The 13,270-nt window shown below is 40.1% G+C and overlaps 1 protein-coding gene across 1 annotated transcript in view; it reads right to left on the reverse strand.

The window, feature by feature from the left end:
- LOC311434838 (uncharacterized protein) overlaps positions 1–13,270 on the reverse strand; it is a 90,439-nt gene that overhangs the window by 55,573 nt on the left and 21,596 nt on the right. Inside the window, exon 2 of the mRNA XM_084515338.1 lies at positions 1,741–1,837. The gene's annotated coding sequence lies outside the window, so the exon portion shown is untranslated. The remainder of the gene's footprint in view (positions 1–1,740; positions 1,838–13,270) is intronic.

Consider the following 13,270-nt stretch of genomic DNA (forward strand, 5'->3'; position numbering starts at 1 on the left):
TGCACTTCCAGCTATCAGCATCACTAAGAAAAAGTAAATTATGAATCCTTATAACCTTAATTTGTATTGTTGTTTCACATTATTCTTGTTTGGCTCAATGAAATAAAAAGTAAATACATAAGAAACTGTGTTTGAAATATTGTTTATTTCAAACTAACATATTACTACACCAAGAATATTGAGTCAATAGGAAAATTAATTTGATATTTAGAGTCATTAGCTTCACAATATCCATTCTAGCATTCTGAAAACATTCTAGAGTGATTGTTAGGACAAAGCTAGTGTACTAATGGATAGAGTGAATGACGATAGGAAGATGCACAAGAAGACAGATGAAGTCTAACTCTGCTTTAGGCCTAATGTTTCATTACCTTGCATATTAAATAATAATTTATGGAATTAACATTAAAAAAAAAAAAAAAAAGTCATGAAATGCATATTCAGGACAAAATATGAGAACATCAATATTATTTAAGATATATGGAAGCAAAAATAATATATTAAAATCTTGTTTCTTTATAAGTAAGTGAACAAGGAGATCAAAAAACAGGTCTTCTCAGCCCTTCCCTAAATAGGGTTGTGTGGCAGTTTCTTCTATAGTTTCAAAGACAACAAGCAGTTTGACTGATGAAGGGTTTTCCCTCATTTTCCTTGGTGTAAGTAGTGGTGTTGGTGTGGGGTAAAAATGCCATCTCACACTGATAAGAAATAACCTGGAGCCACAGAGATAACCACTCATGACATCCTCATTGTATAACCAGAGCCTAAAAAAATAGTAATCTAAGATGTTTCTAGGAAAGGAAAAATAAAGTGGATACCGAGATCGTGTCACTTCAAGTAAATAAAGCAGTCCAGGACCCAGTCTCTGGCTGCAGGCTGAAGGACGTGGCATGACTCACTCCCACACAGCTGCATCCCCCCACCGCATCAGGATTGGGACCAGATTGTTCAGGCAGTTCCCCAAACCTTGCCAGGCATTGTGCAGGAGACTGTTCACTGGCTGCAGCCAAAACTGTGCCCAGGACCAGGCTAATAGTTTAACGGAAATTGCATGCAAGTGCGCTGACTCCTTTCATTTGCCAGCACTGACACTGCAACAGGGAACTGATCTGGGGAGCAGTGGTAGAGGAGAAAGGCAGTGCTGCCTCTGCAGAGGGGACTTTTGTCTGTAAGCTTTTGTTACTCAGCTTAAAGGACTACTTTCAGGGTAAAGCTGTACATATTTCAATAGAAGATCAAGTCTCAGCAAGGGTTGCCTGAGTTCTTACTGTCTAATAAAGATTCAGCAAATTTATGTTGTAGTAAAAACAATTGGGAGTAAAATTTCTTTAAAAAAATACCCCATTCATCTGACTACAAAGTGAGTTGCAATAAATACAGTATTGAGAAACAGAGCAGCTTAGCAGGGTTGTAAGTGGTCTCTACATTCTTGCTGCAGCTCACACACACACATACACGCACATATACCATCACACTCTCCTCCTCGTGCTGCTAAAAGCAAACAGTGTAGATGACGGACAAACACTGCAAGCACAGATGTGTCCATTACAACCAGCATGAACTGCGCTCGTGAGGAGTACTGTCACTTCTGAAAACCCGAGTGTCTCCGGCTGTGAAAAAGCAGTGGGGTGTGAGAACAAAAGAAAGAGATGTTGTGATTAAGGCAGGGCTAACGGTTCATTAACAATATCCAAGGCCTGGCCCTCCAGCTTAGAAGTTGAGGATTTATCTCGAAATTACCTTTTTTTTTTGTCATTGTTGTTGTTGCTGTTCATTTCTTTTCTCTGCCTTTTGAAATGGATTTTGTTTCTACTCTTGCCCTTTTGTCTGATGGCTCCTAAAACATAAAGCAAATGAAAACACAGATTGAGTGAAAACAATTTTTTTTTTCTTCTTCATCTCTTTTTTCATCTCTATGTCTGATGTGTGAGTCTGAGAAGAGGATAGAGGGGAGAGGCAGCATTCCTTTCTTGAAGGATGGCCCTACCCTGGTTTTTAGGGTCTAGCTTGGCAAACTCAGGGCATCCTTTAGAGCAGGTACAGTACTGACCCAAACCAGTAACACCACTGAGACCTTTCCAACAGTTTAACAATGTCATGGGTGTGTAGCAGTGCCCATTTGGCACTGGATAATTTACTGTATAGACATGATGTTAGCAAGTCTCTGGAGTTGTCCAGATGTTCAGTGTTGTATTCATAGTTGCCACTCATGTTGCCTCAGTTGTCACTCAGCTGCCTCACTCACTGAGGCACACAACAGCACATACTTTTATTTGGATGCCACAAAAGCACCCTGCTGATGGACTGCTGCGTGGCTTGAAACTTGTTTCAAACTGTCTGAACTAGAAGAAAACAAGCATACACACAACCATAACATAAAGCCATAGAGATTGTACATAATGTCTGGAGGAGCCTCAGGGTCAAGTGCTATGCACTGGGAGGCCAGTCGGTCTGCTACAGGGGGAGTCAGTCATGAAGAGCTGGTGCATAACTGGGTGTCTGGGGTTGCTCCCTGCCTCAGTAACCAGCACAGACAGTTGTTGATGTTGGCGCTACAGTTCACAGAGTTCTGTTTTAGAGCACCCAGTAGTGACTCATAGCACTTAAAGTTTCCTTGATTGAAGCCACCTTAGGATGTAATTTTGAGATGTCGGGAGGGAGGAATCTTCCTGTTCTTCCTCAGACACCGGAACAGAAATGTGCTCAAGTATTTCCAGGTCTCATTTCTGTCTTCCCAGCCAAAGACATGTCACAGGTCTGGTCCTGGTCAGGTAATTCTTCCTATTTGTACTGGTGGTACAGAATGATGTAGGCAGAGCATACAAAAGCACTGAAGAGTATTTCAGGAAATGGTTTTGTAATTCTCTAGGCAACAGTGCATGTTAGCAAGGTCATCCGAAATCTTCAGTTTCATGTGGAAACCAATACAGTGTCACATCATTGCTGTGATGATTCTACTGTAAGTCTGGGGTGACCAAATAGTGGAGGTTATCCTCCACTACTGACAGCTTTCAGTTACAGAATCACAGAATCACAGAATTTCTAGGTTGGAAGAGACCTCAAGATCATCGAGTCCAACCTCTGACATAATGCTAGCAGTCCCCACTAAACCATATCCCTAAGCTCTACATCTAAACGTCTTTTAAAGACTTCCAGGGATGGTGACTCCACCACTTCCCTGGGCAGCCTGTTCCAATGCCTCACAACCCTTTCAGTGAAGAAGTTCTTCCTAACATCTAACCTAAAACTCCCCTGGCTCAACTTTAGCCCATTCTCCCTCGTCCTGTCACCAGGCACGTGGGAGAACAGACCAACCCCCACCTCGCTACAGCCTCCCTTGAGGTACCTATAGAGAGCGATAAGGTCACCCCTGAGCCTCCTCTTCTCCAGGCTGAACAAGCCCAGCTCCCTCAGCCGCTCCTCGTAGGACTTGTTCTCCAGGCCCCTCACCAGCTTCGTCGCCCTTCTCTGCACCCGCTCAAGCACCTCGATGTCCTTCTTGTAGTGAGGGGCCCAAAACTGAACACAATACTCGAGGTGCAGCCTCACCAGAGCTGAGTATAGGGGGACGATCACCTCCCTAGCCCTGCTGGTCACACTGTTCCTGATACAAGCCAGGATGCCGTTGGCCTTCTTGGCCACCTGAGCACACTGCTGGCTCATATTCAGCCGACTATCCACCATCACTCCCAGGTCCTTCTCTGCCTGGCAGCTTTCCAACCATTCTTCTCCCAGCCTGTAGCTCTGCTTGGGGTTATTGTGCCCCAGGTGCAGAACCCGGCACTTGGCCTTGTTGAACTTCATGCAGTTGACCTCAGCCCATCGGTGCAGCCTATCCAGATCCTCCTGCAGAGCTTTCCTACCCTCAAGCAGATCGACACACGCACCTAACTTGGTGTCATCTGCAAACTTACTGAGGGTGCACTCAATGCCCTCGTCCAGATCATCGATGAAGATATTAAAGAGGACCGGCCCCAGCACCGAGCCCTGGGGGACGCCACTAGTGACTGGCCTCCAACTGGACTTGGCTCCATTCACCACGACTCTTTGGGCCCGGCTATCCAGCCAGTTTCTAACCCAACGAAGCGTGCGCCAGTCCAAGCCAAGAGCAGCCAGTTTCTTGAGGAGAATGCTGTGGGAGACGGTGTCAAAAGCTTTGCTGAAGTCAAGGTAGACTACATCCAGTTAGAAGTTAGGCACTTCTATTTCCTTTACGATACCTGGGTTCCAGATGGAACTAACATATACATATATACATATACAATATACATAAGCATATACAACCAGGGAGGTTGTGGAGTTACCTCTTTAGATATTCAAGGCCTGTCTGGATGCCTACCTGGGCAGCCTGCTCTAAGGAGCCTGCTTTGGCAAGGCGGTTGGACCCAATGATCTTTCAAGGTCCCTTCCAACCCCTGAAATTCTGTGATTCTGTGATATAGAGCAGAGAAATCCTAAACAATAGCACAGATCTGGGAGCTACTTAAGTTGGTTAGTTGGGAAGCATTACATGCAAGGCTGTATCTTAAATCTCATGTTTTATAGTAATTCTTCAGGATATTCCTTTTTCTCCTCTTCTTATCCAAAATCTCCTCTGGCAGTTGCCCCTTATGCATTTGCTCTCAGATGTGTAGTGAGGGTGACTCCTTTATATATAGTTTTACAATCCTCAGTACAAGGCATATATCAATGAAAAAATGAGTTCTGCAAAGAGCAGAGGAGCTGCCTGGGCAGCCAGGGGAGTTTTAGGTTAGATGTTAGGAAGAACTTCTTCACTGAAAGGGTTGTGAGGCATTGGAACAGGCTGCCCAGGGAAGTGGTGGAGTCACCATCCCTGGAAGTCTTCAAAAGACGTTTAGATGTAGAGCTTAGGGATATGGTTTAGTGGGGACTGCTAGCGTTAGGTCAGAGGTTGGACTCGATGATCTTGAGGTCTCTTCCAACCTAGAAATTCTGTGATCTGTGATCTGTGATTCTGAGCAAACAAAGGTTGATTGGAGGACTCACCTTGTGAGAAGTTGAGAAAACTAACTTCGTTCAGCCTAGAAAAGAGGTAGTTTCAGAAGGACTTAACAACAGCTGGACAGTACCTACAAAGTTATTACCAGCAAAATGGAGGCAGATTTTTCATGGTGGAACATGGCATGAGGATGTCATACTGATAAATGATGTAAAATGAAAAAGAAGAGTTTCTGACTTTTTATAAAGAGAAGAGGTTCTGATTCTGTATAGGGAAAAACCTTTTTATTTATAGGACAGTCAGGTTTGGAAGATTTTTCCTAAAGATGTTCAGTCTCTATCATCAAAGGTTTTAAAGACTTGAATGGAAAAAGCCTTGAGAAGCCTCATCTCACCTCATAGTTTACTCCGCTGAGGAGGCTGCACTAGAGGCCCACTAAGATCCCTTCTAATTTGATTTATTCTATGATCTGAAACTTAGATGTATAAGTCATCATCAGCTTCTCTTAGTCAATGGAGAGAAACAAGAACCTCTGAAAGGTTATTCATCTGATCTAACTCAAATCTCCAGCTTGGGTTGAGCTGGCTTGCCTGTATAAATTCTTATTTCACTCAGTAAACAGAACCCAATGTAAGTAATTTAAACTTAGTCACCTAACATACAGATCACTCAAATCTTGTGATAAATATCTCAGTCTTGTGTCCTGTCCCTTCTTTTGCCTGTTAGGATTCAAAATTTCCTCTCTAATGATTAAATCCTAGGCTGCTCCTGGAAGCAAAGAGACAGCCACAGGATACTTTGTGCAGACAGCTGTTGTAAGATATACAGGCTATATCTGTATTAGAGAATAAAATGGGAAGAAAGAGCTGGCTAAAGCAGTGAATGACAATTGTACTCCTTAACTGTTAACACCCTCTCTGTAACAGCTGTAGTTCCTGCCAGATACCACTCTCAGGCATAAATCTCAGTACAGCTTGCGGACTGTGCCCAATAAGCAGTGTGGATATAGCTACCTTGTTTGGGAAAAAACACAGAAAACACAGAAATCCAAACTGTGTGGATACAAGGCATGCTTCCCCAGCTTGGGGACAATCCCTAGCCCTGGAGTAGGCAGTCTTGTTGCCCTAGCTTAGCCAGTGGACTGTCTCAAACAAAACTGGTGGGAGTGTAATCCTTTAATGATCACCAAACTTCAGTTTATAAAAACTATTTTATTTTCCTAATAACTAAATGACCTTCCTCTGCTAGCTTCATGACTGTAGATTAATATGCTCTGGGATCACTGCCCAGTCACTTCTGCCAACACAGGAGCCATTCCAGGAGACATGTTCCTCTGACTCCCTGGTTAGATTTCAGTATATTTCAATTTTCCATTTGTAGATTATATTTTTTTTCCAGCCCATGGTGTTCTGGTAACATACTAGATCTATTGGAAAGTAGAATCAGCAGCAGTTTCCCATGCTAATTCATCTGCCACAGTGGCGGTATCTAAATGTCCACTTGAAATCTCCCTGGATAAATAAATCATGCCCTATTGTAGTGAATTATGTAGTGTTTTTTCTCTTTGCATCATCCTACTTCAGAAGTTTTGCACTAAGGCTGATTCTTAGAGAAAATTTCCATAGTAAAACTGTACAGTACAGTATTCTGCATCAAAACGCTGATCACAAATGTGAACAATGCATCACTTTGAATCTGATCCTGCCTGGTTCTTCTTGTATTTTCAACTTGAAGTTCCTGTGGGAATGCCTACAAGTTATTTTAAGATGCTCCTCTAGAACAAATTAATTGCAGATACAGGCAGAAAATCTACAAGCACTTCCCAGGCATGGCTGGAAGCCACCCTCTCAAATGAGCAGAGCTCTTTAAGCTGTGGACAAAACACCTCTCATTTTAAACCAAGGAAATCATTTAGTGGAGTAATTAATTAGGAAATCACTAAGCTTGCCTGGACATGAGGTAGGTGGCTTTCTTACCATATTTCCCCACCTCTCCTCAACTTCAATATTTTTCTAGCAAATATATGAGTATATTCAACAATGTTATTAGAACATCAGACAAGTTTCAGATAAATACTAGTGGCATAAAAACCCTCCACCTCAGAAAGCATTTGCTTCAACAGCAGTAATGATATTAATCTTAGCTAAACTACCTGTATTAGAAGTTTGTAAATCATTATATGTGGAGCTTTTAAACTGTTTTGTTAGTGCTAATATCCAGTCCTCTCCATGTGCAATATTTTACAAGGATGGTGGGATAAGTACCTCACAAATCCTAAGACGTGTACCCCTGCAGCATCAGGAGTTGTGAGTGCCACTGCATTGCATATAAATTAACTGGAGCTGACTCTCTGAAGCATCTGGCACTGATGCACCATTTTGAAAAATATAAGCAGAACTACTCTTCTCAGAGCAACCTTTGTGCAGCTGTGTGCCAGGCGGGGATGATGGCCTAGGCTAGAAGAGTGATAGGATCCTGGGATATTTTGTCACAGTACATGCATAGAGCTAAATGAAGGAATACATATGGACTAGAGGTTTAAACAGGTTTGACAGAAAGATCAGCCAGGTGAGGGGCACAGGTCTGGAGTCTTGATTTGAGGAACTTAAAGAGGACATGGAGTTCAGAAGCCAGGAGATCAGGAGCTGCTCTAATGTTTCTTCTGAGAGCAATCTTCAAACAAACACAGTTTGAGAAACTCCCATTTTAACTCTCTTCCTCTGAAGGGATCCCAGTACTATGCATAGACCAGAACACCAATCCTGTGCACACTCAGCTACAAATCTAGGAGAGATCTTTTTGCCAACATGGGGAATGACTACAAGTGATGCTACATGTGTATACAGTTTGCATGCTACTGTGATATACTGAATAAATAATAATAAGTATAAAAACAGACCTACATTTTAGCAGCCATATCTCATCTATATTTGTAGATCCAGAGTCGTAAACATAATAAATATAGCTGAGATTGTCCAATATGTATTTAATGCAGATATTCCAGGATGCCCAAAAAACACATTGAAATATGTGAATTGATTACATAAGCAGCTTTTTTAATGAATAGGGTCTATAGATTTAATAGTATTTTCTCTCTCTTGAATCTTGTAAAATACATGGAAGTCTTAATTATAGCTGAAGACATCTGAACTATGTTGGCCTTTGATTTTATACTACAATATGTAATTCCTGCTGGTATAATAAACCAATAAGCTCAGTATTGTTATAAATGACTTTAAATTTATAAGTCTATCAAAATACCTCCTGGTTCCTGTTAATGTTTAGGAAACATTTCAGAAATATTTCAGGTTCCTGGCTGAAAGAATTGCTTCACTCTTTGCTGAGCTTCTGTTGATCCAATGTCTTGAAATAATCAATGGTTTTAGGTACTATATGAGTAGCACACATATAAATGTTGTGTTTACTTGAGAGATACAGAAGGAGGTGAAGGAAAGTAGAAACCAGTTTGACTGCAAGGACTTCCTCCAGTAAGTTTTTTGGATGTAAGAGTTCCATTATCATCCAGTTGTAAATCACATTTTTGTTTGGAAGGTAGGAAATGGATGGACTGCCTCTCAAATATCACCCTCAAATCCCTGCCATTTTGCTAATGGACAGACAACTGGTGAAGTTCATGCAGTATTACTGTTACGTGCCTGATTTTCCTGCTTCTTAATGAGATTTCAGCTCTTGCTTGCTTTTTGGCCAAATTCATGTCAATACTTTCACAAAATGAGTTTCACTTCTCACCTTGAAGATAACTAGTATGTGGATGCTAGCAAAAGGTGACAAAAGTCAGGTGTTGTAGCTGAAGATAGTTAAAATACATTCCCTCTTTTTCTTTGACTAAGTGCACCTTGATATGGCTCCTGGAAATTCTGAAGCTGGAAGCAACAAAACCCAGAGTGGGAAGGGAGGGCAGTAAAAGGAACTGAGACCTGTTTGCTGATATTATCAGGCTAAATACGTAAAATGAAGAAGCATCTGATTCTACTTTTAAAACTCAAACTTAGATCATGTACTAGAAGAACCTGGTAATGTTTTATGACAGAAAACCAGTAAAATCTTCTTGTCAAAATACTAAATACGACATAAAGCAGTTACAGATGCTGTATTCATGTAGATTAGCTAAAACATGGCATAAGCTGTAGTTTCCTGAAACTCTCTCCTGAAGCCAAAACTGAAATGTTCGATGTTTATTTTTTGTTGGTGGTGGTGGTTTTACGTTTGTTTGGTTGGTTGGTTTTTGGTTTTTGGTTAGTTGGCTGTTTTTGTATATTTGGTTGGTTGGGTTTTGGTGATTTTTTTGGTTTGGTTGTTTTCTTTTTTTTTTTTTTTTTAGTTTTGTTGTTGTTGTTCCTCAACAAAATCAGCTTTAAAAATATGATATTTAAAAAGTGTTGTATTTTCTAAATTATACTGACTTTTGGCTAGGTATGTTTTCTATTGAAGTTCACACCATAGTCTGAGACATGTTAATTTAGGGTAGGCGTCTACTCTGTCAGCTGTTTGGTAGAATGTATAGACATATCCATTCAAGGTCTTTCATTCCCTGGAAGTCTGAGGAACATTGTGGATATTGCCTTTCAGCACTAAAACTGGTCAGCTTATGGTAGCATTTTCTCATTTCAGTGTCTGCAGGTCCAAACCGCAATGATCCACAAGGGGATTAGAGCATATATTAAAGAGGTTTTTAGCCCCTGTAGATTTCTCCTTCTAATTTGCCAGAATTTTATGTACCCCTTTCCTGACCCTAAAAGTTATATTTTCTTCCATCTGGAATGATTGTTTCATGTTAATATGTTGGTTTGAATATAAAACATAGGAATGTTGGTTAGCAGAAAACCTAATGAAGGCTCTGGGTTTTTTTCCTTTGGGGGCTTTTTTTTTTTTCCTTAAAGAAACACTACTCATTTGTTCAGGCCAAGAATGTAAGATTTCCAATGTTACTCATGCAAATCTAACATAAAACATGAACATTAGGTAGTAAATCCATGTTTAGGCACCTAAATAAGCAGCCTGATTTAACACATTAGCATTCTGGTAAAAGCCCATTTTTTATTACCAGACCTCTGTCATCTGAATTCAGTCAGACTTATTAATAATTGAAACCCATCTTATTAGAGGGACTTGTGTCTAATATCTGCTGTAACTACCATTATAACAATTACACTGGAATAAGATCCCAGGGAAAATGAGATGTGAACAAACTGGATGACATTTTATGTAGGTACTTCATCTTGGACAGCAGCTTCCATCTGAAATGGACATTGTAAAATGGACTACACCTCCCACTGGCTGAAAATCCATTTTGTGTAGTTAACCATGAAATGTACCTCATAAAGGCTCTGGTAGCTGAATACATTTTTAAGAGCAGAATTTGGTTGCAATGTTCTCTTGTTGAGAATTTCCATTTGTTTGATTTTTTTCTTTCTCCCACGTCCTCTACTTATTCTAAAGAAAAATTGTGTTTTCTTTTGCATAAATGAAAACCCAGTAAACATTAGGCCCACTGAATTTTTAACTAAGTAGTTCTGAGAGAATGAATAGGAAAAAAATACACACATGGTAAACTCAGAAGTACTTAAGTAGACACCCATATATGGTAATATGTATGGGTTAAATACTAACATATTTGGCAGAAACACATGACAAGAATCCCTGTCCAGCGCCAAAGTCTCATAGACAAAGGGCAGAATTTACCACAGGCTTCCCTATCTCAGCTGCATGCAAAGCACGTTTCTTTTTTGGATGCATCTGGACCATCATCCATTATGCATTCCATATGACATACATCTCAATGGGGTTTACTTTACCTGCTTTCATGAAGTGAACCTTCTTCTTCTTGCTCTCATATAATAAAAAGGTTTGCTACTGAGTATTAAAATGTGTGCAACATATGGCAGGCATCTGTGGTGTGCTGCCATTGCACTTGACTCTCACACAATACAGTGAGCCGTCTCTCCTTCCAAAATCACCTTATTTCAAAAACGCGAATACAAGGCAACACACCTCAGTAAACACCGAACACATAAAGAGCTTCAAATATGTTCTGTTCGACTGCATTTTGCTTAGATGTGTCGTGGAATAGCACATATATAGGAATCAGTTTTAACATGGTCTGTTCCAGTTTTCATTCAGTGGGGCATTGTTTTAACTTCTGCTTTGTTTTCACTAATTCTTTTTTTAAATGAAATTTAAGATTATCATTAAGAGTGCAGGCCACTAGTAACAAAATGCTTTTCCATGGTGCCAATACACTGTGCACTACATCAAGACACTCTGTGCCCATCAGCTGAGACAAGATAATTCTTTGAACTCCACGCCAAGTGTGATGTAAAATGTATAAAAATGCATTCTCAGTAAAAGGTTTAAAGTAATAAAACTTACTTCGTATTTGCAATGTCTTCAATGTATGCACAGTCTGTTAGTTTGGTAGTTGTGCTTGTTTGGGAAACAAACAGATATAATTGAGATCCTTTCCTTTTGAATGGGTTCCTGAAGCTTCTTAATTATCCTTAACTGATCCATTTTAAGAACTAATTTACACTTCTTCTCCTGAGCATCCTTATGCCAGCAAGTTCTCACTTGCAGGTATTGAAAGTTTAAAATTTTCTGCTGCTTTCAGGCTGCACCCACAGAAAATGTACATGCAAATGTCAAGCCTCTCATGCCCAAATGTCAGCACGTGCTGCCTGTGCTCACATAGCCCTGGTATAATCATTTACATCTGTGCAATATGAGTTCAAAACTCGGGTGTTTCACTCTTATTTACTGCCTGGCAAAGTAAAGAGCTTGAAATTACATTTTCTTTAAGACCAATCTAATATACCAGCTAGTATAAGAGTGTATTAATGTAAGGTTTCTCTTATCCCTCACTTACAATAGAGACTTACACTTCTTTGGTACTTGCCCAATCACCAACTTAAGGTGCAAGACCCTGGAAAGCTAGACCCACTTTATGCAGAAGCTGAACATTTGTCTTGTGTTACTTTCTTATGTTGTATTGCATTAGAAATGCTTCCCCGGTCAGATACTAATATGTAAATGAAACGGTATTCCCAAATTATTCATCCTCCATGAGAATGAAAAAGATATTGAAAGAAATTCAAAACAGACTGAGGATTTTTGAAAGATATCTTTCAAAAAGGAAAAGAAAAAGGGCCATCACACAAGGCATTTCTAGAAACAGGTAATGGGCCATTCACATCTGCTATCTGCAGTGAATAACACAACAAGCATATTTCTCGGTGATATCTATAGCTGTACCACTATCACCTTACTGTAACCCCATGCAACCTCTGTTACTGCAAGAAGAGGTGATGCTCTGACTGTTCACAGGCAGGAGTAGGAGGCAGGCATGTAAGCATTGCATGCCACAGGGTCTGTTTCAATACTGAAGACTGACGCACATAGACACGTGCAGAAATATATCAATCCTTTGAAAAAAACAGTGAAAGAATTTCTGGCATTCACCACTATACCTGGCTCTGCAAAGATTACAACTGTGAGCCATGTTGTAGGCGTTGCAGGCATGGAGAATTTGCAATGTATCAAGAGAACATATTGCCTCTATGAAATGAGTGCAGCAATTCAAAGCAATTTTGACTGAAAAGGACTCTTTTTAATTTACAGTTATGGCTCTTTCACCATCCCTGAAGTATAAAATTGCCTTAAAATGGATATAAGTAATCCTATTCTATCCCACTCTAAGGCTCGTTTATGTTGCTTAAGTGCAAAAATGAAATGTCTGTCGAATGGCTCTCGAATTATGTGTGCAAAGCGCTTACTGGCCTGCTATCTTTTCTTTGATTTTAATACTTCAGGGAAAAGTACAGAATTACAGCTTCATCAAATCAAGTTACAGAAATAGTGAAATATATAGAAATAAAGAGAGAGGAATAGTGTGTACAAAAAATATAAGTCAATAGAAGATATGCAGGGCCAGATCCAGACTCATGCTACAGTTAAGAAGTTCTAAAACCACTTTAAAAACATGGTTGGAATCAGGAAAAATAGAAGAAAATCACTCAGAAAGAATAATCTAGTCTGAAGGAACATCATAATTTTACTTTGAATTACCCTGAGGGTTTATAATATCAGATATTGCATTATTGTATTTATGATAATTTGATTGCATGAAGGAACTGACATCTGAAGGCTCATGGATATAACTTTAGATGTTTCTGAAGAAGAAAACAGTTTTGGAAAAGAAAACAGTGTTTGGCAATTATTTCCCCGCAAACCAGCAGTGCACTTTGCGGTAACCCAGTGGGCAGCACAGCTGTTGTATTGTGGTGGGTAAGACAG

Source organism: Aythya ferina, assembly GCF_964211825.1.
Source record: "Aythya ferina genome assembly, chromosome: 3".
NCBI classification, from domain to species: Eukaryota; Metazoa; Chordata; class Aves; order Anseriformes; family Anatidae; genus Aythya; species Aythya ferina.